Here is a 24,989-nt window from a genome sequence, read left to right as displayed (position 1 = left end):
TTGGCAAAGCATATCACTTTATCCCAGACGGTCCTAACTTCCCTAGCGTGGTGGTTAGATGACGATAATCTTTCGGGAGGAGTACCATGGGTGATAATACCTTCCCGTTTAGTTACTACTGACGCCAGCCCTACAAGATGGGGGGCTCATATCGGAGGGACCTTCTCCCAAGGCCTGTGGGATATAAGCGAGAGACAGGATTCCCCAAACCTAAAAGAAGTGAATGCGGTTAGTCATGCGTTATATCACTTTCTTCCACAGTTACAAGGGGAACACGTGAGAATCCTTTCAGACAACACTACAGTGGTCGCATATCTGAACAGGCAAGGCGGAACTTGATCGGACAACTTAATGTCTTCCGCAAGAAAGATCTTATCCTTAACCGAAAAGCAATTTTTGTCTCTCTCGGCTCTCCACATGTTAAGGCAAGGAGAATGGTGCCTGAGCCGGCAAATATTCAAACACATCGTGTCGCTGTGGGGTCTTCAACAGATAGATCTCTTCGCCACCAGACAAAACAGACAGGTGCGAAGGTTTGCCTCCCTGAACGTCACAGACTGTACAGAAATTCTAGATGCCCTCAAGCCCCGTTGCAGTTCAGGCTGGCATATGTATTTCCCCCAATCATACTACTGCTGCAGGTCATCAGGAAGATCAGGGCAGAAAGGGCGCGGATAATCTTAATAGCGCCGTTTTGGCCCAGGAGGCCATGGTTTTCATGCCTGCAAACAATGTCAGTGACAGATCCTTGGGTGCTCCCCTCAACCCCCCAAGCTTCTCTCTCAGGGGCCATTCTTCCACCATCAAGTGGACAATTTCCACTTGACGCCTTGGAACTTGAAAGGAAAATGTTGAGATCAAGAGGGTTCACGGAGGGGTTAGTCAATACCCTCCTACAGAGTCCAAAATTGGCCACTACAAAGATTTACACCAGGGTATGGAGAAAGATCCTAGAGTTCCACACAGCTCCCGACTCTAGAGAAATCCTGATAACACCAATTCTAGAATTTCTTCAAAAAGGGAAAGATCTAGGGCTATCCATCAACACACTAAAAGTTCAAGTGTCTGCTCTAGGGGCCCTCTATAGTTATAACGTGGCAGGCAATAGATGGATTCATCTCTGCCTGTGAGAGGAGCGAACCGGTACACATACCCAGAGTACCCCCCGGGACTTCAATCTGGTACTAGATGCCCTAACATGCTCCCCGTTTGAACCGTTAGACTCAATATCCCTTAAGCACCTATCTCTTAAGACGGTACTGCTAGTGGCACTAACTTCAGCCAGAAGGGTCAGTGACATACAGGCACTTTCAATAGAACCTCCATTCCTATTGACATTCCAAGGTCAGCTGATATTAAAACCAGACCCCTCATACCTGCCAAAAGTAGCGGGGAAATTTCATAGGTCGCAAGAGATCCACCTCCCGTCATTTTTCAGTAACCCTTCTATTCCAGAGGAAGAAAAATTCGATACACTAGACATTAGGAGAGCAGTTTTACAATACATCGAGAGGTCTAGCAGCTGGAGGAAGAGTAGGGCTCTGTTTATTTCCTTCCAGGGACAAATGAAGGGATATGAGGTCACAAGGGGTACCCTATCTCGGTGGATCAGAGACGCGATCTGTCTGGCATACTCCGTGAGAAATAAAGATCCTCTAGAGGGGATCAGGGCACATTCCGCCAGAGCTATGGCATCCTTATGGGCAGAGAGGGGAGACGTCGCAATCGAGTCTATATGAGAAACTGGGTCTGAGCAGAAAAAGTAAATTAATGTGCATGCAAAATGTAATTGCATATGAACACATGACCTTTACACAGAGAAAACCAAAAACAAAACACAAAACAAATATCCTGGAATAAAAAAGTAAAAAAATATATTGCAAAAATTGCATGAAGGTAGTAATAATAGTAATAATAAGGGTATTTAGTTAACATAATTTTGATCAAAATAATGTAGAAGCCATCCCGCCACGTCACGGCAACCCTTGTGGGACAGTCCTAACTCTTGTATTTAAAACCTTTCCACTTGTCAAGTGACGTAAATGTGAACAAGGACAGAGGGACTGAACCACCAGTAATAGTGTAGGCCAGACAGGATGGATTTTCCAACTCAGAAGCAGGGCGGCCACACCCTTATATGCACAGAATGCACAATGAAACAAATGGCCAGTCTGGCCTACACTATTACTGGTGGTTCAGTCCCTCTGTCCTTGTTCACATTTACGTCACTTGACAAGTGGAAAGGTTTTAAATACAAGAGTTAGGACTGTCCCACAAGGGTTGCCGTGACGTGGCGGGATGGCTTCTACATTATTTTGATCAAAATTATGTTAACTAAATACCCTTATTATTACTATTATTACTACCTTCATGCAATTTTTGCAATATATTTTTTTACTTTTTTATTCCAGGATATTTGTTTTGTGTTTTGTTTTTGGTTTTTTCTGTGTAAAGGTCATGTGTTCATATGCAATTACATTTTGCATGCACATTAATTTACTTTTTCTGCTCAGACCCAGTTTCTCATTTGTTTCATTGTGCATTCTGTGCATATAAGGGTGTGACCGCCCTGCTTCTGAGTTGGAAAATCCATCCTGTCTGGCCTACACTATTACTGGTGGTTCAGTCCCTCTGTCCTTGTTCACATTTACGTCACTTGACAAGTGGAAAGGTTTTAAATACAAGAGTTAGGACTGTCCCACAAGGGTTGCCGTGACGTGGCGGGATGGCTTCTACATTATTTTGATCAAAAGTATGTTAACTAAATACCCTTATTATTACTATTATTACTACCTTCATGCAATTTTTGCAATATATTTTTTTACTTTTTTATTCCAGGATATTTGTTTTGTGTTTTGTTTTTGGTTTTCTCTGTGTAAAGGTCATGTGTTCATATGCAATTACATTTTGCATGCACATTAATTTACTTTTTCTGCTCAGACCCAGTTTCTCATTTGTTTCATTGTGCATTCTGTGCATATAAGGGTGTGACCGCCCTGCTTCTGAGTTGGAAAATCCATCCTGTCTGGCCTACACTATTACTGGTGGTTCAGTCCCTCTGTCCTTGTTCACATTTACGTCACTTGACAAGTGGAAAGGTTTTAAATACAAGAGTTAGGACTGTCCCACAAGGGTTGCCGTGACGTGGCAGTATGGCTTCTACATTATTTTGATCAAAATTATGTTAACTAAATACCCTTATTATTACTATTATTACTACCTTCATGCAATTTTTGCAATATATTTTTTTACTTTTTTATTCCAGGATATTTGTTTTGTGTTTTGTTTTTGGTTTAATCGAGTCTATATGTAAGGCGGCAAGTTGGTCAACGCCCTCTACCTTTTATAACCAGTATAGGCTTGATTTATCATGCTCGTCTGACCTAGCCTTCGGTAGAGCGGTCCTCAGCACGGTGGTCCCTCCCAGGTGAAGGTCTCTGAAAGTCTCTCCAAGTGGGTGCTGTTGTGGCGAAGGGTAAAAAGCCGGATTACTTACCGGTAATGCTCTTTTAATGAGTCCACGACAGCACCCGCTCACTACCCTCCCTGAAAGTTAACATAATGTATATACACCTTCTTAGATCTAGAACTGATAAACTAAAATATTGAATAATACAATGGCCTTATAATTGGCGGTCATCCGAGTACTCTGAAATCCAACTGAGGAGAGGTGGACCGCCCTCTTTTATCTCTGTAGGTTTCCTGTTCCTATGGGCAGATCCCTCTCTCCAAGTGGGTGCTGTCATGGACTCATTAAAAGAGCATTACCGGTAAGTAATCCGGCTTTTTGCAATCACATTGACATTACATAGAAGCCTATGGACCCATACCCTGGGCTTGATTGAAGCCAATGAATAAGTGTCAGTAACTGTGGTCCAAATGCTTTTCAAACTTCTGACCCAAGGGGTTTCTGATAGTTAAACTCCCTGATCAAATACTGATTATAGTAGTCAAACCTTCACTGATGTAATATTTATCTGATAGATCTGTCTGCTATAAGTCAGTCAGGTACTCCTTAGGAAAACAGACAGAACCCACAGCAAGCTGTACCTTTGAGACTGACAAAATACAAAAACCCAAATTCTGCTTTTTATTAGATCAAGATTACATCTACATAATTCCATTTGTTGAGCTCATATGGGGGCTGATTGTAGGATGTGCTGGGTCCTTTAAAAGTTTATCAGATCCCCAACTTTGCCCCTAGGGGCCTCAAGCAGTAGATATTGTCTTTATGTTTCGCATTGTGATTTTACCTTACTATAGAAATGAAACATGGCATGTATAGCATTATACAGCTGACCGATATTAAGTTGGAGGGGTTAAAATGACCTTACAGTGATGTGAGGGAGTGCATTACCTTTGTCACTTCGCGCCGCCGCCGAAAATGTATCTCCCGTAAATATCGGAGTGATGCAAGCCTCTATATTCATCACTGACTACTGGCTCCAAAAAGTGAGGGGGACCAGTGCTTTGAACAAAGAAAGCTATTGCCTTGGAAATACACTTCTCTGTCTCTGAGTAAACAAATCAAGGTCTTTATGGCTTTTTCTCAGATATCTACTGTAATTACCTTTTCAGGGCAGGAGGTCTCTACTTTAATGGTGGTTGAGGTGTACACTCTCTCTCACTTCCACAGTTGTAATTAATCACATATGTTCAATGTGAGGTCCTTCTTCAATGGATGCTGAAGTGTCAGCTCTTTCTCCCTTCCCTTTTATAATTAATCCCATATGTTCAACGTGAGGGTGATATGTCCCCTCTCCAGCGATGTATATTAATACACCCACGCACATAAGCCCCATCAAGCAAATAACCACATAAAACTAAGACCTCTGAAATAAAACTACAAAAATTTTATGATGTTTCTCTTTGTAAATTCTAAGTGTATTGATGACATAAATTGATAGGTGCAAAGTGGTATTAGTGCATGGGTGGAGTGAAAAAAAAAATTTCAATTTTCTCTTTCCTGATGTACGTCTATTTGTGCTTTTACTCTTTATTTGCTAAATGTATTTTATATTCATGTAAAATAACTAAACAATAAAATCTCAAAATAAGGAACTGCACATACAAAGGATTTGTTGCTCTTCCTACATTTTAACAATTTTAATCTTTATTACTGTATATAGCAAACACAAAAGCCTATACAAAACATTTAAAGGGAACCTGTGAGCTTTGACATGCTGTAAAAACCATGGGAAGCATGAAACAGAGCTTAGTTCCTCGAATCCAGCTTGGTATGTTTTTATCTTGAAGTACCGGCCGACCATAATCGGAGATGAGACTAGTCTGTCACTGCCTATGTACAGATCTTTCCTCATGTGTACATAGGTCTCTCCCTATCAGTTATCTATAGCAATGCTGGGAAGAGACATAGCCGATCCAATCTGCTCTACGGCTGTGGTCTCCAGCTGTATTTTTAAAGAATATACCTGGTTACAAATGTGCCTGCTCTTTGGTCACCATGAATCAGATGATAATTTCCTTTTAAGATAGCACCCAGTAAGTCCACTTTTATCAGTTCTGTTTTGGATATGCTTTTTGTGTTTGCTTTATAATAAAGTTTCCTATTGTTAAAATTTCGGAAAAGCAAAAAATCCTTTGTACTGTACATGTATTTTCTTTTTACATCAAATTTGATATGTGTTTTGTTATATTTTGGTCAGCACTCCATCAGTATATATAGCAGGTGCCAGCTCCATTGGGATTTTTTGAACAGTAAATAAACAACATTTTTAAAACAGAATTACGGTATCTACAAAAGTTCTGCATGTTGTAACTTAAATGGGAGCTTCTATGTGGCCAATCTGTCAAGAGGATTATCCCTCCTATATACAGTCATATGTAAAAGTTTGGGCACCCCTATTAATGTTAACCTTTTTTCTTTATAACAATTTTGGTTTTTGCAACAGCTATTTCAGTTTCATATATCTAATAACTGATGGACTCAGTTATATTTCTGGATTCAAATGAGGTTTATTGTACTAACAGAAAATGTGCAATCTACATTTTAACAAAATTTGACCGGTGCAAAAGTATGGGCACCTCAACATAAAAGTGACATTAATATTTCGTAGATCCTCCTTTTGCAAAAATAACAGCCTCTAGTCATTTCCTGTAGCTATTAATGAGTTCCTGGATCCTGGATGAAGGTATTTGTGACCATTCCTGTTTACAATACAATTCCAGTTCAGTTAAGTTTGATGGTCGCCGAGCATGGACAGCCCGCTTCAAATCATGCCACAGATGTTCAATGATATTCAGGTCTGGAGACTGGGATGGCCATTCCAGAACATTGTAATTGTTCCTCTGCATGAATGCCTGAGTAGATTTGGAGCGGTGTTTTGGATCATTGTCTTGCTGAAAAATCCATCCCCTGCGTAACTTCAACTTCGTCACTGATTCTTGCACATTGTTGTCAAGAATCTGCTGATACTGAGTTGAATCCATGTGACCCTCAACTTTAACAAGATTCCCGGTGCCGGCATTGGCCACACAGCCCCAAAGCATGATGGAACCTCCACCAAATTTTACTGTGGGTAGCAAGTGTTTTTCTTGGAAAGCTGTGCTTTTTAGCCTCCATGCATAACGCCTTTTTGTATGACCAAACAACTCAATCTTTGTTTCATCAGTCCACAGGACCTTCTTCCAAAATGTAACTGGCTTGTCCAAATGTGCTTTTGCATACCTCAGGCGACTCTGTTTGTGGCGTGCTTGCAGAAACGGCTTCTTTCGCATCACTCTCCCATACAGCTTCTCCTTGTGCAAAGTGCGCTGTATTGTTGACCGATGCACAGTGACACCATCTGCAGCAAGATGATGCTGCAGGTCTTTGGAGGTGGTCTGTGGATTGTCCTTGACTGTTCTCACCATTCTTCTTCTCTGCCTTTCTGATATTTTTCTTGGCCTGCCACTTCTGGGCTTAACAAGAACTGTACCTGTGTTCTTCCATTTCCTTTCTATGTTCCTCACAGTGGAAACTGACAGGTTAAATCTGTGAGACAACTTTTTGTATCCTTCACCTGAAAAGCTATGTTAAATAATCTTTGTTTTCAGATCATTTGAGAGTTGGTTTGAGGAGCCCATGATGCCACTCTTCATAGGAGAATCAAATAGGAGAACTACTTGCAAGTGGCCACCTTAAATACCTTTTCTCATGATTTGATACACCTGGCTATGAAGTTCAAAGCTCAATGAGGTTACAAAACCAATTTAGTGCTTCAGGAAGTCAGTAAAAAGTAGTTAGGAGTGTTTAAATCATGAAAATGATAAGGGTGCCCATACTTTTGCACCGGTCAAATTTTGTTAAAATGCAGATTGCACATTTTCTGTTAGTACAATAAACCTCATTTGAATCCAGAAATATAACTGAGTCCATCAGTTATTAGATATATGAAACTGAAATACCTGTTGCAAAAACCAAAATTGTTATAAAGAAAAAAGGTTAACATTAATAGGGGTGCCCAAACTTTAACATAAGACTGTAGGTATGTAGGTCATAGGGAATTGAAAGAAATGATCCCTTGATATCTGCGATCCAATGTCTTATTCCAGAGAAATCTACATTTTTCTTAATATATAAATGAGCTGTTCAGAACTTTGGGATGAACACAGATCTCCCTGAGAATCTGCCTCCAGTGATTATTGTAAATGAAAGGAGCCATTACCAGTGTGAGACATGTAAAGCAGACTGTCAGTCATTACATGCCTCATACTGGTATCACTCTTTTTCATTAAAAAAATCTTTGGAAGTAGATTCTCAGGGAGGAATAAGCAGTGGGTATATCCTCCAAATAGAATTCACAGTATTAAGCAAATTGGAGATATAATATAACTGTTAGGCTATGTACCCACGTTGCAGAAATGCTGCGGAAATTTCCGCAACAATTCCGTACTCTCGCCGCGGGTAAAACGCATGCAAATTCGCATGCGTTTTTCCCACGTAAAACAAGCGTCTTGCAAGCGTTTTTTCGCTTGCTGAATGCTTGTGCATTCCAAGCGATTAGCATCGCTTGGAAATGTGATAGCTAGGATGTTAAAATAATAAAAAAAAATATATTGTTATTCTCACCTTCCGACAGCCCCCAATCTGCTCTGCGGCGCTCCCGGCATCTTCCGGTCGTAGTAATGCTTTGCGCGAATGACCTGAGATGACATCAAGCTCGCGAGAGCGCGACGTCATCGCGATCATTCGCGCAAAGCATTACTGGGACCGGAAGATGCCGGGAGTTTGGGGGACAGGCGGGAAGGCTCCGGCGGCCGTCGGAAGGTGAGAATATCACTATTTTTTATTTTTATTCTATTTTTTACAGGATTATGGTACCCAGCAGAAAAACGCCGCAAAAACGCAAAAAAGCATCGTGTGCACACAGCCTTAATCAATAAATTTTCGTAAAACATTTTTTCTATAAAAATTACTCATGAGTATGTCACCAATCAAATCACAGAAAATTAGTGCAATCCCAAGAAAAAGGTAAAGTGCAAACAGTGCTACTCATACAATTGCACCAAGCAATTTTTTGCCGGAAATATTTCATATAAATGGTTTTCAAAGACCTAATTAGCATATGGAGCCAAAATCAACTGATTTTAACCAGTATTAGGTCAAATATCACATTAGGGCATTTGATTAACATAACATGCCAAATTATATTTTATCTCCAATTTGCTTAATACTGTAGATTCTCAGGGAAATCTATCAACTCATTTACATATTAAGAAAAATTAGATCATAGCTACCAAGCTATGATTTTATTCAACTTTCTATGCGCTGCATGCCCATGTAGAAGACTTAGAAGCAAGAGGTACATAGAAATCATGGAGCCACATAGCAGAAGTCCTAATTGGGCAACCACACAAAAAAAGAACTATTTGGGAGGGTCACAGGAAAGCATACAGTATATCTCACAACAGCATGATGGCACACCACCCAGCCCTCTATAGTGTATGATGGCCCTCCATACAGTATATTGTCCCCCACACAACCCTCAACACTGTATAAAGCCCCCACACTGTACAGTGGCTGACGAACAGTATAAGGGTATGTGCACACGTTAAGGATTTGGCTGCAGATTTTTCCGCACGGATTTGGCTGAATCCGCAGGTAAAATGACCTGCATTTTACCTGCGGATTTACTGAGGATTTTCTGCAGATTTTGTGCGGATTTCACCTGCGTTTTTACACCTGCGGATTCCTATAATGGAAGAGGTGTAAAAATGCTGCGGATTCCGCACAAAGAATTGGCATGCTGCAGAAAATAAGCCGCAGCAAATCTGAATGTGCAGAGCGGATTTGGTTTTCCATAGGTTTACATGGTACTGTGCACCGCATGGAAAACTGCTGCGGATCCGCAGGGCCAAATCCGCTGTGGATCCACAGCCAAATCCGCAACGTGTGCACATACCCTATTGGCCCCTACAATGTCCTGATTGATTTAAAAAAACGCACCTCTCCCTTTTCCCCCCACTGCTCAGGTCTCTGCAGTGTATGGTTTGAAGCTCCCTTCATGCGCAGGGAGAATGGTTGAGGAAGGAGCTGTCACATCATTGCTTTCACCTGTATCTGCAGCCAGGATGGAGATAGAATTGAAAGTGTGATGCTGAGTGGAGGAGAGACGGTGCTGACATCAGGCTTCACTTGACTCATGGGCCTCATAGCGGCCACTTGGTCCCACCACTATTAGCAGTGCGCCAGTGCCTAGAAGAGTTGATCCTACTGACAGATTCCCTTTAACATTAATAATTAAAATTTGCCTCTGTGGGGATCAGAGCAATGGTAAATGCAGATTACTAAGCCCAGGATACTGAGAACGTGCAAAAATTCCCTATGCTCCAGAGGAAACAAATGCTACAAATGAAGTTTTATAATTGGTGGAAACTTTCACCAATTTTACATTGAAGCTCAATCAGCACTCGCATAAGAGTGAATGTAGTGAGCATGATCGACCTCCACTCCATTCATACGGGGCTCTTCAGTGCCTCGGTTCTCAGGATCAGTGGGGGTCTCAGTGGTCGGAACCTGAGCGATTGAGAATACCCCATTAAAGTCGCACCTGTATTAACAATGTAGTGAGCATGATCGACCACCAATCCACTCATACGGGGCTTTTCGGTTATTAGGATCAGTGGGAGTCTCAGCGGTCGGATCCCGAGCGATTGAGGATTCCCCATTAAAGTCACACCTGTATTAGCAATGTCATTTGTATATTGTATCATTTTCATTTGTGAGGTTACAGAAAGTGGCAATGGGTGGTGTTAGTGGTCACCATTGTAAATTTGTAGCATAGGGAAAACTTGTGTAGCCAAATGTAGCAAAATTGAAAGTTTAGAGACGTGTGACTGAGTCTGTTCTTTACTCGGCCCGTGAGTTGTGGGGAAAAGTAAAAATAATATACTGGTGAACACATTCTTGAAAATCTAGAAATACTCTGGAAGATGAGAAATGCTGAAATCTGACACTGGTTCAAGGTATTGACAGAAAATAATATATTCTAATTATACGACTCCTAGTGCCAGTAGGGAGCTGCACAGTCACTCGCCTTGTATGACATAATCGTCTTACACCTGTCACACTGCAACGCTTCCACCTGCCATTTCCCACAGGTACGTAGATGGTTTAGGAACGAGGCAGCCACAGCACGATGCTCCTATCCAGATCCTGAAAGGTGAGGCATCTCTCTCCACTGTATCTTACTAATGTTCATTCATTGTTTGTTGCCTTAACTCTCGTGCAAAAGTCGAAACAGAAGACTACACTGTATTACCGGTATTTATTCTGGGTTAGGATTTATTTCCTCTTTTCGGTGGCGTATCAAGGCAGCGTCGCTTTACCACGTCAGATACTGCCCCTTCTCCAGGGCTTTAATTAAGGATCACATAACATTCCTTGGATACTTATCCCAGGGGAATTTAAAGATTCTGTGTCTCCATGGGAAAAAAAAATCTTTCTAACACAAAACATGGAGTCATCAGCTCGTGATGTTTGTAAGAAGGTGATGAATGATTTGGTGATGTGATGTGCTGCCTCAACTATGGGGAACATCATGGAAGTTGAAGGGGGCAGAATTTGACATACTGTAAAAGAAAGCTAGAAAATAATGGATATAGTATACAGATACAACAAAGGTGATATTTACTCCTTTATTATTTTTGCTTTTAACTCACCATATCTTTTTTATTAATCAGCAATTTATAAGACCACTTACATTGCAATTCTGTAACAATGGAAACTGTATCTGTAAAAAAATGGAAGCAATACTGTAGCTTCGTATGGCATCTTTTTTTTTTTTGCGCACCCATAGATTTCAGTGGGAAAGTCTGGTACAACACATGGAAGAAACTTGTGTATGCTGTGATCTTTTTCATTTGAGAGGTGAAAAAAACCGTCCACACATCTCTACCACCCCATTACATATCATTGATCGCATGTTGTGCATGTGTGGACTGTTTTTTTTTATGGACAGCACGCAAATAAAATTATGCTTGTGTGAACAGAGCCTAGAAATAATAATAGTAATAACAACATAATGCTATTATTGGGTCTTTAGTAGAGATAAGTAGATCAATCCACAGCGGATCAAACTTTGTGATTCAATTCACGAGGATTGCAAAAATCGAAAATTGCCTGGTGTCATTTCATTCATGACTGAAGTATCAGAGAGTGGGGTAATGATGACTCTTTGCAGTGCTGCGTCGGCTTCGCTATAATGAACTGTGACATATTTCAATCTAGATTAACCAGTCAGGGGGATTATCAGATTTATAAAACACAAGGATGATTTTAGACTAGTGTGAGGACTAGAGTTGAGCGAAACGGGTCGAAAAATTTCAAAAGTCGGCCACGAGGTCGGCGACTTACGCGCCAAAGTCGCGTTTCAAAAGTTTGTTTTGCGCTCTTTTTCAGCCAATCAGGATCCATGGACACTGTGGGCAACGTGATGACATAGACAGGGGTCACCACCATCTTTCAGAAGGGCATGCAAGTGATTGGCTTGCTTTGGTGGGCATCACAGGGGTTATAAAAGGGCGTGCACGCCGACCGCCATCTTACTTCTGCCGATCTTAGCATAGGGAGAGGTTGCTGATTCTGTAGGGAGAGCGTTAGGCAGGGAAGAAGAAAAAAAAACTGCTTCTGCTGCTAGCGATTTTGCCTGTACAACACACCAGTCACTGTGTGTGCAGTGCAAGGGGAGGCTATATTGTGGTGGATCAGCGGTGTTGGTTGTTAGGCTGCCTTCTAAGGCTTCCTGACAGCTGCATTGCTGTTTACCCACTGCTCTGCAAACTGCTTTTTTAAAAGCAATCCCAATTTTTTTTTTTGTCCTGCTGAGGTACTGAGCGTGCATTTTTTCACATCATACAGCGTCAGTGGGCCTCACACAATCCAAAAGTGTCCAGTGTCCACTAGTGTCTGCAGAAATTCAAAATCTCCCTTATCCTGTAGTCACTTTTTTCACACCTGTGCCATCGAGCCTGTGACATAGCGCTCTGATATTCAGTGGGCCTCACACAATCCAAAAGTGTCCAGTGTCCACTAGTGTCTGCAGAAATTCAAAATCTCCCTTATCCTGTAGTCACTTTTTTCACACCTGTGCCATCGAGCCTGTGACATAGCGCTCTGATATTCAGTGGGCCTCACACAATCCAAAAGTGTCCAGTGTCCACTAGTGTCTGCAGAAATTCAAAATCTCCCCTGTCCTATAGACACCTTGTACCTTGTTTTACATTACTATATAGTTTGTTGGATTTTGTCTACATTTCTACCAAAAATGAGGAAGGCTGGTGGAAGAGGCCATGGAATTGGGCGGGGGCTGGCAGCTGGTAATGATGGTGTTGGTGGTGGATCTGATGGTAGTGGCAAAAGCAAAATAGGACTGAATGCAGGAGGTGTTGAGCCTGCGTCATCATCTGGCTCCACAAGGCCTCGAAGGCTTAGTTTTCTAGGAGTTGGCAAACCGCTTTTAAAGCCAGAGCTTCAGGAAAAAGTTTTGTCTTACATTGCTGACTCAGCCTCCAGCTCTATCGCCTCCTCTTCTGAAGTTGTAAAAAATAAAAGCACTGAGTCGTCATTGGAGGCTCATGTTCATGAACCACACCTTTCCTTGTGTCCTTCACCCCAACCAAGATTGAAGGATGACGCAGGCCATACTACTGATTACTCCATGGAGCTGTTTTCACATACCATGCCTGGATTATCAAGTGAAATGGTGAATTACCCAGGCCAAGATGAATCTGATATGGAGTGCACTGATGCACAGCCGCTGATAGATGATTCTGCTGGTACATTCACTCAGAGCACTACATTGTCCTCGCAGTGTACAGAGCCAGATTCTGACCCTGATGAGACTCAGGTGCCCCTTCCCGCACACTATACCACCATACACGGTGACACAGAGGAAGGTGCACATGACATTGAAGAGGAGGTGATGGATGACCCAGTTGTTGACCCAGATTGGCATCCATTGGGGGAAGAGGGTGCTGCTTCCAATAGCTCAGATGAGGAGGAGCATCCACAGCAGACATCGACATCGCAACAGCTGTTATCTGGCAGGCCCGGAGCACTCCAAAGACAGGTTCCAAAAATCAAAAGAGTTGCTGGACAGCTTGTCCAGACGTTAAAAAGATCACAGCGTGCTAGGCCGCAAAATGTCTGCCAAAGTAGGAAGAGTGCAGTGTGGCACTTTTTGAACAAAATCCTCATGATCAGGCCAAGGTTATCTGTAAGAAGTGCGCAAAGACCTTTAGCCGAGGGAAAAATCTGAAAAATTTGAATACCAGTTGCATGCTTAGACATTTAACCAGCATGCACTTGCAAGCGTGGACACAACACCAAACCTCAAGTGCCACATGTGCAACTGATCACAAAGAAGGTAGTCAACAACGCTACATTGTTTCCCCCACAGTAAGCCCACCGGTTAGCACAGCAGCAAATGTTGAGGTGTCGTTGCAAGGCCACAGCAGTCAGGGAATCCCACTGTTATATCAACGAAATACTGAATCTAGGCCATCGAAAGAACACCAACTCCATCACCATCATCAACCCTCTCTCAGTCCGCCCTGTCCACCGCTACTTCCACCATATGCAGCTCTCAAGTCCAGCTCACCCTCCCAGACACTATGAGTAGGTCAAGAAAGTACTCAGTCTCTCATCCGCGTACACTGGGTTTGAACGCCCACATTGCCAAACTAATCTCGTTTGAGATGATGCCCTATCGGTTGGTGGAAAGCGCAGCTTTCCGCGAACTCATGGCCTATGCAGTACCACGCTATGACCTACCCAGTCGCCACTTCTTCTCTCGCAAAGCCATCCCAGCCCTCCACCATCATGTAAAAGACCGCATTGTCCATGCACTCAAGCAGTCAGTGAGTGGAAAGGTGCACCTCACAACTGATGCATGGTCCAGTCGGCATGGCCAGGGCCGTTACGTGTCCATCACGGCGCACTGGGCTAATGTGGTGGATGCAGGGTCCACAGGGGACAGCGGTGGTGGGACAGTGCTGCCTAGCCCACGGTATAGGAAACAGTTGGCTGTAGGCGTTCGACCCTCCTCCTCCTCCTCCAGAAGCGAAAGCTCGTCCACAGGGCGCAGTCGTACGAGCACTCCATCTGCAGCTGCCACTGTTGCACACGAGGTGTCCCCCTATCGAGTAGCTAGTGGAAAGCGTCAGCAGGCTGTGTTGCAGATGATGTGTTTGGGCGACAGACACACCGCCGAGGTGCTGGCCGAGTACTTGAAGCGACAAACTGAGTCATGGCTGGGCAGTGTACATCTTGAGGCAGGCAAGGTAGTTAGTGATAACGGCCATAATTTTGTGGCAGCCATAGCCCTTTCAAAACTCAGCCACATACCTTGCTTGGCTCACACCTTGAACTTGGTGGTGCAGTGCTTCCTCAAAAATTATCCGGAGTTAACAGCCCTGCTCCAGAAGGTGCGAAGACTGTGCGCGCACATCCGCCGGTCGCCTGTACACTCCGTTCGTATGCAGAAACTGCAGCGATTGCTCCACCTTCCCAACCACCGCCTCATTATCGACATTGCAACAAGGTGGAACTCCACCCTGCACATGGTGGAGCGGCTGTGCGAGCAGAGGCAGGCCATAATGCATTTGTGGGAGGATGCACGGCCAGGCACTTTGAGAGCAGACATGGAGTTGACAGGTGTGCAGTGGTCGAAGCTGAAAGACCTCTGTAAAGTCCTTCAGTGTTCTGAGGAATGCACACGGCTGGTAAGCGCAGACGACGCCATCCTAAGCATGAGCATCCCACTTATGCGTCTGCTCATGCAAACTTTGACGCACCTTAAGGAGCAGGCGTCTGCAGCCAATGTTGATGAGGAGGAAGAGGAGGAGGGAATCCTTGATGACATTCAGCCATTGTCTGCTCAGGGACCTCTCCTGGATGAGGTGGAGGAAGAAGAGGAGGAGGAGGATGATGATGGGGATGATTACTTAGGGGAGGAGGATGCATCTCGTGGGGCAAGTGAAAATGTTGGCGTGGCAAGGTCTGGTACAGGGTTTGTGCGTGACTGGAGGGATGTGGATTTGCCAGAAAGTGCTCCTCCACCCAGCACTCGCAGTGCATCATTGACACCGGGAACATTGGCCCACATGTCAGATTATGCCTTGCAGATCCTAAAAAGGGACCCCCGCATTGCCAAAATGATGAACGATGATGACTACTGGTTGGCCAGCATCCTGGATCCACGCTATAAAGGCAAATTACAAAACATCATGCCACAGGAGAACCTTGACCTAATATTGGCTAATAAACAAGCAACTCTGGTAAATCGGTTGCTTGAGGCATTCCCAGCACACAGCAGCGGTGATGGTTCTCACACGAGCCGTACGGGCCGGGGGCAGCTTGGCAGAGGTGTTCATGGTGCACACAGCAGAAGTGGCGTTGGAGACAGGGGTTTCATGACAATGTTGTGGACTGATTTTTCACGGACCGCTCACACAACTGGTAATACTGCATCGATGGAAAGTGACAGGAGACAGCAGTTGTCAACTATGGTTACAAACTACTTTTCCTCCCATATCGATGTTCTCCCACACAGGTCATTCCCCTTTGACTATTGGGCTGCTAAACTGGACACCTGGCCTGAATTGGCACAATATGCCTTACAGGAGCTCGCTTGCCCAGCTGCAAGTGTGCTATTGGAAAGAGTCTTCAGTGCAGCTGGATCAATCCTGACAGAAAAAAGGACCCGTCTGTCAACCCAAAATGTGGATGATCTAACCTTCATTAAAATGAACCATGCATGGGTTTCCAAGGATTTTGTCCCACCTTCCCCTGATGACACATAGGGTGACAGAAAAATGGCTTGCTTTGGTCCACCTCTTCCTTGGACTTGACCTATTTCGCCTTTTGCATCAGCTGAATATCCAACATCAACATATGCCACTTTCTAAAACTCCCTAACTGTGCTGCCTCCCCCCCCCCATGGCCGGGGTCACCACCTAGCGCACGACACCGTGCGAGTGCCGTTGCCCTGGACAGGTGGGTAGGCCGATTCTTGTGCGCGGGCACTGGCACAGGGTCCCTCATAGTGCAATCAAGTGTCTCTGACGGTGGTGCACACCCGCCGTCAGACACACTGCCGTACTATGAGGGGCCCAGTGCCAGTACCGACGCCCATGAGTGGGCCCCCCTTGCTTGGGCAGGGCCCCAGCATTTGCAATCTTTACCTCTCCCTGCTCCTCCGCTGTGTAGTCTGGGACGTCAAATCCATACTGTGCCTGACACCGTCTGAGCCTGCCTCCTGATGTATAGACATATATTTTGAATGGGTACGCTATCCATACATGTTATCCGGGGATACGGTACCCTTTCTCACCTTTGTGCAATCACGTGCAAACCATACTGGGCCTAACACCATCTGAGCCTGCCTCCTGATGTATAGACATATATTTTGAATGTGTACGCTATCCATACATGTTATCCGGGGATACGGTACCCTTTCTCACCTTTGTGCAAGCCATACTGGGCCTAACACCGTCTGAGCCTGCCTCCTGATGTATAGACATATATTTTGAATGTGTACGCTATCCATACATGTTATCCGGGGATACGGTACCCTTTCTCACCTTTGTGCAATCACGTGCAAGCCATACTGTGCCTAACACCGTCTGAGCCTGCCTCCTGATGTATAGACATATATTTTGAATGTGTACGCTATCCATACATGTTATCCTGGGATACGGTACCCTTTCTCACCTTTGTGCAATCACGTGCAAGCCATACTGGGCCTAACACCGTCTGAGCCTGCCTCCTGATGTATAGACATATATTTTGAATGTGTACGCTATCCATACATGTTATCCGGGGATACGGTACCCTTTCTCACCTTTGTGCAATTACGTGCAAGCCATACTGGGCCTAACACCATCTGAGCCTGCCTCCTGATGTATAGACATATATTTTGAATGTGTACGCTATCCATACATGTTATCCTGAGATACGGTACCCTTTCTCACCTTTGTGCAATCACGTGCAAGCCATACTGGGCCTAACACCGTCTGAGCCTGCCTCCTGATGTATAGACATTTATTTTGAATGTGTACGCTATCCATACATGTTATCCTGGGATACGGTACCCTTTCTCACCTTTGTGCAATCACGTGCAAGTCATACTGGGCCTAACACCGTCTGAGCCTGCCTCCTGATATAGACATATATTTTGCATGTGTACGCTATCCATACATGTTATCCTGGGATACGGTACCCTTTCTCACCTTTGTGCAATCACGTGCAAGCCATACTGGGCCTAACACCGTCAGAGCCTGCCTCCTGATGTATAGACATATATTTTGAATGTGTACTCTATCCATACATGTTATCCTGGGATACGGTACCCTTTCTCACCTTTGTGCAATCACGTGTAATCCATACTGGGCGTGAGAACGGCTGGCAAGCTGTTAAGCAAGCTACAGCACCTGTGGTTTGCACACGTAAGTTTTTCATTTTTTCAGGAATGACGGTTAGGCCTAATTCCGGAACTGCGGTTGACCTGCACTTACTGGGAAATCATCGTTCGCGGGTAATAATTGTAATCAGTGATCCCCATCACTAACGTTGTTCAGCGGGTTATCTGCACCTGTAAGCGACAAACGCTGGCCTTTTCAGTGTAGCGCACATGCAGCCACGGACATGTAAGGGCATGACACACCAGTTATTGGCCAATCTCATGTGCCAGAGCCTCACGTGTCCCTCTAGTAAGCCGGACTCGGACCGCGGGGCATGACGGAGTCTCGTTCGTTAACGGAATTAAGCTTGCAATGTGTGCATCTGTTCTGTAGCTGGCATGGTTGAGGTTTCCCAGGTGGAGTCGAATTTAACCGTAGGCTCCACTCCTGGTGGTGCCCTTCTGGACATTCCTTTAAGGTTCAGCTTTGCAACCATACTGCCCACGTAAAACAAACACTTTGCCTTCATGAACGCTGTTTGGAGGGTCATGACTCGTGGGAATAATGCCGCCCAATCAGTTAACCTGCTAGAGAGATCCTTCATTGCTCCCAAGCATGACATCACACTCCCTAGGAGGAAGGTAATGCCACTGTGGCGACCGTACTCCTGGGGGTGACACAAATGCACTGATGCCCAGCCACTGCTCAATGAATCTGCTGGTACGTTGACCCAGACCACTACATTCCCCTCGCACGCTACACGGCCTGAATCTGACCCTGATGAATCTCAGGTTCCCCTTCCCATATACAGTTCCATCTTACACGGTGACAAAGAGGAAGCTGCAGATGAAAGTGCAGGTTCGGCCCACCCGCCATCAGACACACCACCGTACTATCAGGGGCCCTGTGCCAGTGCCGTCGCCAACGAGTGGGCCCCCCCTGCTTGCTCAGGATCACAGCACTTGCAAGGTTGAAATACTGTGCAGTGAGATGGAAGATGGGGACGAGGAGGAGTCCAGACTAGTACAGGGATTCCCTAGCGAGGAGACTTATTTGATTGCTTTCAATGTTGGGACAGCAATTTTTGGGGAGCACTATACTCTGGAGAATGATAGATGGGGCCCACCATACACTGGAACATTCCAAAGGTGGACATCAGACACTGGAGCAGCATTTACAGGGCCCATTATACACTAGAGCATTAGAAATGGGGCCCATTATGTTTGGAGCATTATTTGGGCCCATAAGACAGTGGAGCTTCATCCATGGGGACCAACATATACTGTAGCATTATGTGGAGCTCATCATATACTGTTTCAAACATTATATGGGACCAATGATTCTGTATGGAGAAATAGATGGGCCTCGTCATGAGATGTAAAAAGTGAAGTATTTTTCATTGTACTATACCGCTATTTCTCTGCCGTATCGGAGCATGATGAGTATGAGTATGAGTTGTGGTATGTGTTAAAGGGGCGCTCTTTCGACCAGGGCACATGAAAACCTGGAGCCAGCCCTACCCCCCCACAACTTTAGCCAAATAACCCCCATTTTTCAGTGCGTAATTTGTATTATGAAGTTAATTAAGGTTGACAAGCTTAAGTAAGAAGAATTGATGCTTTTGGCATTCAAATGAGCACTGTAGGTGTGTTTCCTGTCCTCCTCTCACTGCCGACTTTTATTCCCCATTGACTTACATTGGGTTTCGTGTTTCGGGACGACCCCGACTTTTCCCTATAATCGGCCGATCTTGCTAGACCCGACTTTTGGAAAAGTCTGGTTTCACGAAACGAAACTCGACCCTAAAAAAACAAAAGTCGCTCAACTCTAGTGAGGACATTAAGGACATTAGACCTCAGCAATCAGGACAAGGAAAGAGTCACTAAAATATCTGCCAAATACTTCTAACAGGAGTGAGGCTCAGAAGAAATGAAACACAAAATCTCACTCCTCCGCCCGCTCTTTCTTTCCCTCTCCCTTTCATTTGAAGACCCAACTTTCTGCATTTTGCCACATACAAGATCGATGCAAAGCAAATTTTTGGGACAAATTCTCGAGACCTCATGAATTCCAATGTCAAATCAACAGTTCATCTCTAGTCTGTAGCCTACAGTTATATTCCCCTTAAACTGACACCACATATAGTAGCTACTTACATTTGTGTCTATCAAAAACAGTTTTGGGGAATTTTTTTTGCCAATAGCACAACCATGGGGAATTTGAAGGGTAAGTTTCATTAGGTTGGAGCACCATTAACCATGACCATATTAGTTTTCAAGAATGTAATATTTTTAAGATGTCTATGTCTATCTTGAGAGCCCATAACTTAGAAAAATAGCTTCGTAAGTGTTGAGCACTGTATGCAAACTACCTGAAAACGAGTCATCTAGACTAGCCGAAATGCAAAAGATTCAGACAGATTCATTCACTGGCTAGATATGTAATAGACGGCATCTGTCAGAGCCCCAGACCAACAGAAGTGAGGAATTTCCAAGCACCAGTCACCTGAGAGCTGAAGCTTCAAACTGGGCTTTAGGGTCATGTGACTCATGGCCTGGATGTCATAATTTCCTGTCCTAGAGGAGAGAGTCAGAGTGATGGTGCTCCAGCAGGGGATTCCAGTGGCAACCTTCCTTCTCTCTCGCGCTGTTCTTTCTTTCTCTCACTATTTATACCTTCTCCCCTTCCTGCGTTAGAACATGTACCAGTATCCTGTGAAGAAGTCTGCATGTGTGGATGGGGTTCAGGAGCTGCAGTAACTGTTGCCTATATTATATTGCCAGCATCTGTCTGAAACTTCTGTGCAGGAGCTGAACTCAGATTTCTGCTGTTAACCATTTAATGTCCCTTTCAATCTCTGACAAAGGCACTTTAATGACACACATAGAGGTGTATCTAGGTTTTCCAGCACCTGGGGAAAGAATTCAGTTTGGCGCTCCCCAGGCACATATGCAATTTGCACACTTAGTCATGTGCCGACAAGCTGCTCTTCCTAATGCTCTCAATATGCAATGAAAAACTGAGAGAGACAGGAAGAAAGGTCTTTGTCACATGACAGTGAGAATGAAAATTGCATGTGAGTAAAGTGGCTATGTGATGTCTGATGGAACCTGAAAGCAGCGCTGAATCCTGACAGTGAGCATATTACACTCTGTTAGGGTTGGCTGCAGGGTTTCATTTTATAATTAAAACATGCAAAACAGAAGCCGCGGAGACACCATCACATGTTTCTCAACGCAAGCAATGACCAGCCAGGTCTTTCCCCGGGAATGAACAACCACGGGAAGGGCAGTCTCCAATGAAGGAAACCACCTATGCCAAAACATGGTATCCATCCACAGACAGCTTTTATAATTAAAGGGCTTGTCCAGGTTTGAGATAAAAGTCTGAATTTACTCTAGGTGATTGCAGGCTTCTGAATTCTCATAACGCATGCACTGTACACTTTTAGGATTCTCCCTTGCCGGTGTCAAGAGTGGACGGTCATGTCAGCACAAGTATGTGATTTGTATACTTGTGGCCACATTCCGACTAGATATGTCCAGCATCGCTCAATTAATTTTCATTGAGTGAAACCACTCGTGTCTATTCAGCATGCGACCACATGTATGCAAATTACCAGCAGGAAAGAAACCTGACAATGTGCAGTGCACACTGTGAGAATTCAGAATTCTGCAGTCACATAGAATGACTGCACATTCATCACAAACTTGGACAATTTTAATGCTCCTAACATAAATAAAAGTATGAGAATTAGTCAGTATCATAAATAAATTTACATCCAGGTATTGGATAGATGAAGTTGTCTCTGATTAAAGATGTTCTCTTTCTTTTCTTCATCTTGCCCAGAACCCATGATGGCTTTTCTCATCCACAGCCATCTCTGCAGACTTCCATCATATTCAGTCTTCTGGATGAAAAAATATCTGCCCTACGCTGAGCCGCTGAATAAATAATTGCCCCGTACTATATTCCCTGCCCAAAATATGACCCCTACATTGACCCTCTTATGGTACGTTCTCTCCACACTGCCCTCTCCTTTTCATACTAGGCCCCCATGTAACAATGTCCTCTCACTCTGGGTCCCCCTATAGGGCTCAATCTCTATGCTTTGCTCCCTCATTACACTCCCCCTCCTTGCCTTGCTGTCGCCTCCTCGCTGTGACATTACACTGTCACCCCATGCTACTCCCCACACTATTCAATCTCTATTATGTGCCTACTCACACCTTTCTCCTCCATACTGTCTCCTCCTCACACTATTCCCCTCAAGTCTCCTCATGCATTTCCTGTTCACTCCTCATACCATTTCCTCATTCCCAGCTAACCATAGTGTCTCCTCATATATTTACTGCTTCACTCTTCATACTGCCTCCTCAAGTATTTCCTCTAATTCCCCATACTGTGTCCATGTGGGAGGAATGGCCCCTGTCGAGTGTCCAGGGCCGGAACCTAGGGAGCCGTCATCTGGGTTCCGGGGGAAACTGTCCCCGGGGGACAGAATTCGGGGACGACCGTTGTGACAGACAGATGGGCCGGGGGAGGGACTAATATAAAGGAGGAGGGGAATTCCCGGGACGATGAGTCAGCAGACCGACACAGAGACAGCAGGAGACCGTGGGAGTGGCTGAAAGGGAGAGCGACTCACCAGTGCCAGGTAGGACGCTCACCGAGGACTCCAGAGGGACGGTACCGAGGCGAATATGCGGGACTTGCTGCCACGCTCCAGCCCGCGGCCACTGCGGCCCCAGTTCAACCCGCGGCCGCTGCCGCCTCCCCTCAGCCTGCGGCTGCGGCCTACCCGCGGTCACCCGCGGCCGCTGCCGTCTCACTCCAGCTCATGGCTGTGGCCTGTTGCCCGCCACCTGCAGCCGCCCTGTTCTCACCAGTGGCCGTGGCAAGTACAGTACCGCCGGTGGCCACCACTGTCCCGCCCCGGTCCGGGCCTCTGCTAACCGCGGACTCCCCGTCGCAGCCGTTAGCTGCGCAGGTGGCCTGTCATTCGCCACCACACATCGCTGCCGCTTGCCCCAGGCCAGGGGCTGCGGCCCAACCCTCCAAGGACTACGCCGGAGCCTGTGGGGCTCCAGTGTCTTCAGCGCGCCGGAGTGCGCGAAGTCTTCATCATCACCTCAGCAACTGGGCCCAGCAACTACTACGCCGAAAGACCACCAACCCGAACGGCGAAGGATGTCTGGATGGCTAAGTTGACTTTATATTAAGGACCCGTAGTCAGCCATACCGTGGTCCTATAGTGACCGGCTGTTGCCGGAAGTAGTCGTGTTCTACCCGTTTGTGTGTGCTTGTATAGAACCCCCTGCGAGGGCAACCCGTGTTACCCCTTTTTGTGATCCGGCCGGGACTGAGGAAAGTACATATAGAAAGCACCTAACTGTCTTGTGACTCGTCCCTGCATCCTGCATACCTGCAAGCAACACATTTTGGCGTAGTTGGTAGGATGCAGTCTCAGAGCGAAGACGGCTGTGCGCCTGATCAGAGTGGGGCTGCGGGCGCTGATGATGATGGGGGTCCCCGCTCCAGCATCTCCTTGGGGGCTATGCTAAGTAACTTGCCCTGGTTTTATGGTTTCGATACCCTGTTGTGGAGCTGGACCGAACGTATGCGGGGCCTCTTCCGTATGCATGACCCCCGATTTAGAGGCGGAGGTGGCCTTTATGGTGCTAGATGGGGAAGCCTGGAAGTCGGTTATGTTGAGACACCCTGGGCGTCGCAACACCTTCGCCAGGGTCTTACAGATCCTGGAAGAGACCCACGGGGATCCGACAGACGTGGGGGAGTTGAGAACCCGGTTGTTCAGTCGGATGCAGGGGGAGGGGGAGACCATCACCCAGAATATGAACGCCCTCCAGGAGCTGCACACCGCCATAGAAAAGAAGGTTGGAATACGGGTAGGGCCCATCAACATTACCCTGCGTGACCTGTTAGTGACTGGACTCCGGGACCCGCTAATCAAGCAGGCATTGCGGGAACAGGTCTGAGTGAACCCACGTTTAGCCTTCTCTGAAGTGGGGAGTCAGGCCCAGGTGCGAGGGCAAGAGCAGGGGATGATGGCTCCTATGGGGAAGGCCTGGAGCCTGGAGTCTTCCGTGAGCGTTGTCGAAGAACCTCGATGGATCGAGGAAATGAGACAAGAACTGAAGAGTATCTGGGGCGAGCTGGCTGAAGTGAAGAAAAGAACGGAGCCCAAGCCCGGCCAACCTGGCTACAATTCCGGGCCCTGAGGGCCTCGCAATACCTGGGGTGCCCGAGCCTCACCGCCCCGGTGTTATGAGTGTGGAGAACTGGGCCACTTCGCACGGGAGTGTCCGCGGCGTTGGAAATACCCACCCCAGCGGACATTAAACTAGAGGGCTCCGGGCATGGGGGACGCCGCTCGGAGCCGGAAGCCACAATGAGGAGTGGTGGAAGTCCCGAAGAACTGGTCGCTAAGTGCCCAATAGTATGGGCCGAAGTCGAGGGTCATGCTGTACGGTGCCTAGTGGATGCAGGGTCACAGGTAACGACCATGCCGGCAACGTACTTCCAGCAGCATTTTCCGGAAGCAGCAAGGCCCCAATGGGGGCCCATGATACGACTAGTGGCCGCAAACCAACTGCCGGTACCTGTCGCCGGAGTGGTGTGGCTCCAAATGACATTATGTGGTAAATCCCTCAGCCGCCGGGGAGTGGTCCTAACTAGTGTTGAGCATTCCGATACCGCAAGTATCGGGTATCGGCCGATACTTGCTGTATCGGAATTCCGATACCGACTTCCGATATTTTTTCAATATCGGAATTCGGCATCGGAATCGGAAGTTCAAAGTTGATTGACAGACTGACGTCATCATGATGCGCGGTGTGTGCGCATCATGATGCGCCGTCATTTCGGGCCTTCCGGGGGTCTCTGCCGGCCTGCCGGGGGGCTGTGCCGGCCTGCCGGGGGGCTGTGTGGACTGCCCGGGGTCTGTACCGGCCTGCCGGGGGGCTGTGCCGGCCTGCCGGTGGTCTGTGCACCCTGTGGGGGTCTGTACCGGCCTGCCGGGGGGCTGTGCCGGCCTGCCGGGGGGCTGTGCACCCTGTGAGGGT

The 24,989-nt window shown here is 46.0% G+C and overlaps 1 protein-coding gene across 4 annotated transcripts in view; it reads left to right on the top strand.

The window, feature by feature from the left end:
- Positions 1-24,989, top strand: part of LOC141085602 (galactoside alpha-(1,2)-fucosyltransferase 2-like) — a 428,258-nt gene that overhangs the window by 297,239 nt on the left and 106,030 nt on the right. Inside the window, exon 1 of one of the 4 annotated variants that reach the window (XM_073571120.1) lies at positions 10,452-10,664. The exons of the other annotated variants lie outside the window; for them this stretch is intronic. The gene's annotated coding sequence lies outside the window, so the exon portion shown is untranslated. Of the gene's footprint in view, positions 1-10,451; positions 10,665-24,989 lie in introns of those variants that run through there. 4 annotated transcript variants of the gene reach the window in all.

Source organism: Dendrobates tinctorius, unplaced genomic scaffold, assembly GCF_039654945.1.
Source record: "Dendrobates tinctorius isolate UK_male_01 unplaced genomic scaffold, ASM3965494v1 ptg000028l, whole genome shotgun sequence".
NCBI classification, from domain to species: domain Eukaryota; kingdom Metazoa; phylum Chordata; class Amphibia; order Anura; family Dendrobatidae; genus Dendrobates; species Dendrobates tinctorius.
Note: the sequence above shows the minus strand (reverse complement) of the source record. Positions and strands in the feature narration are given on the sequence as shown.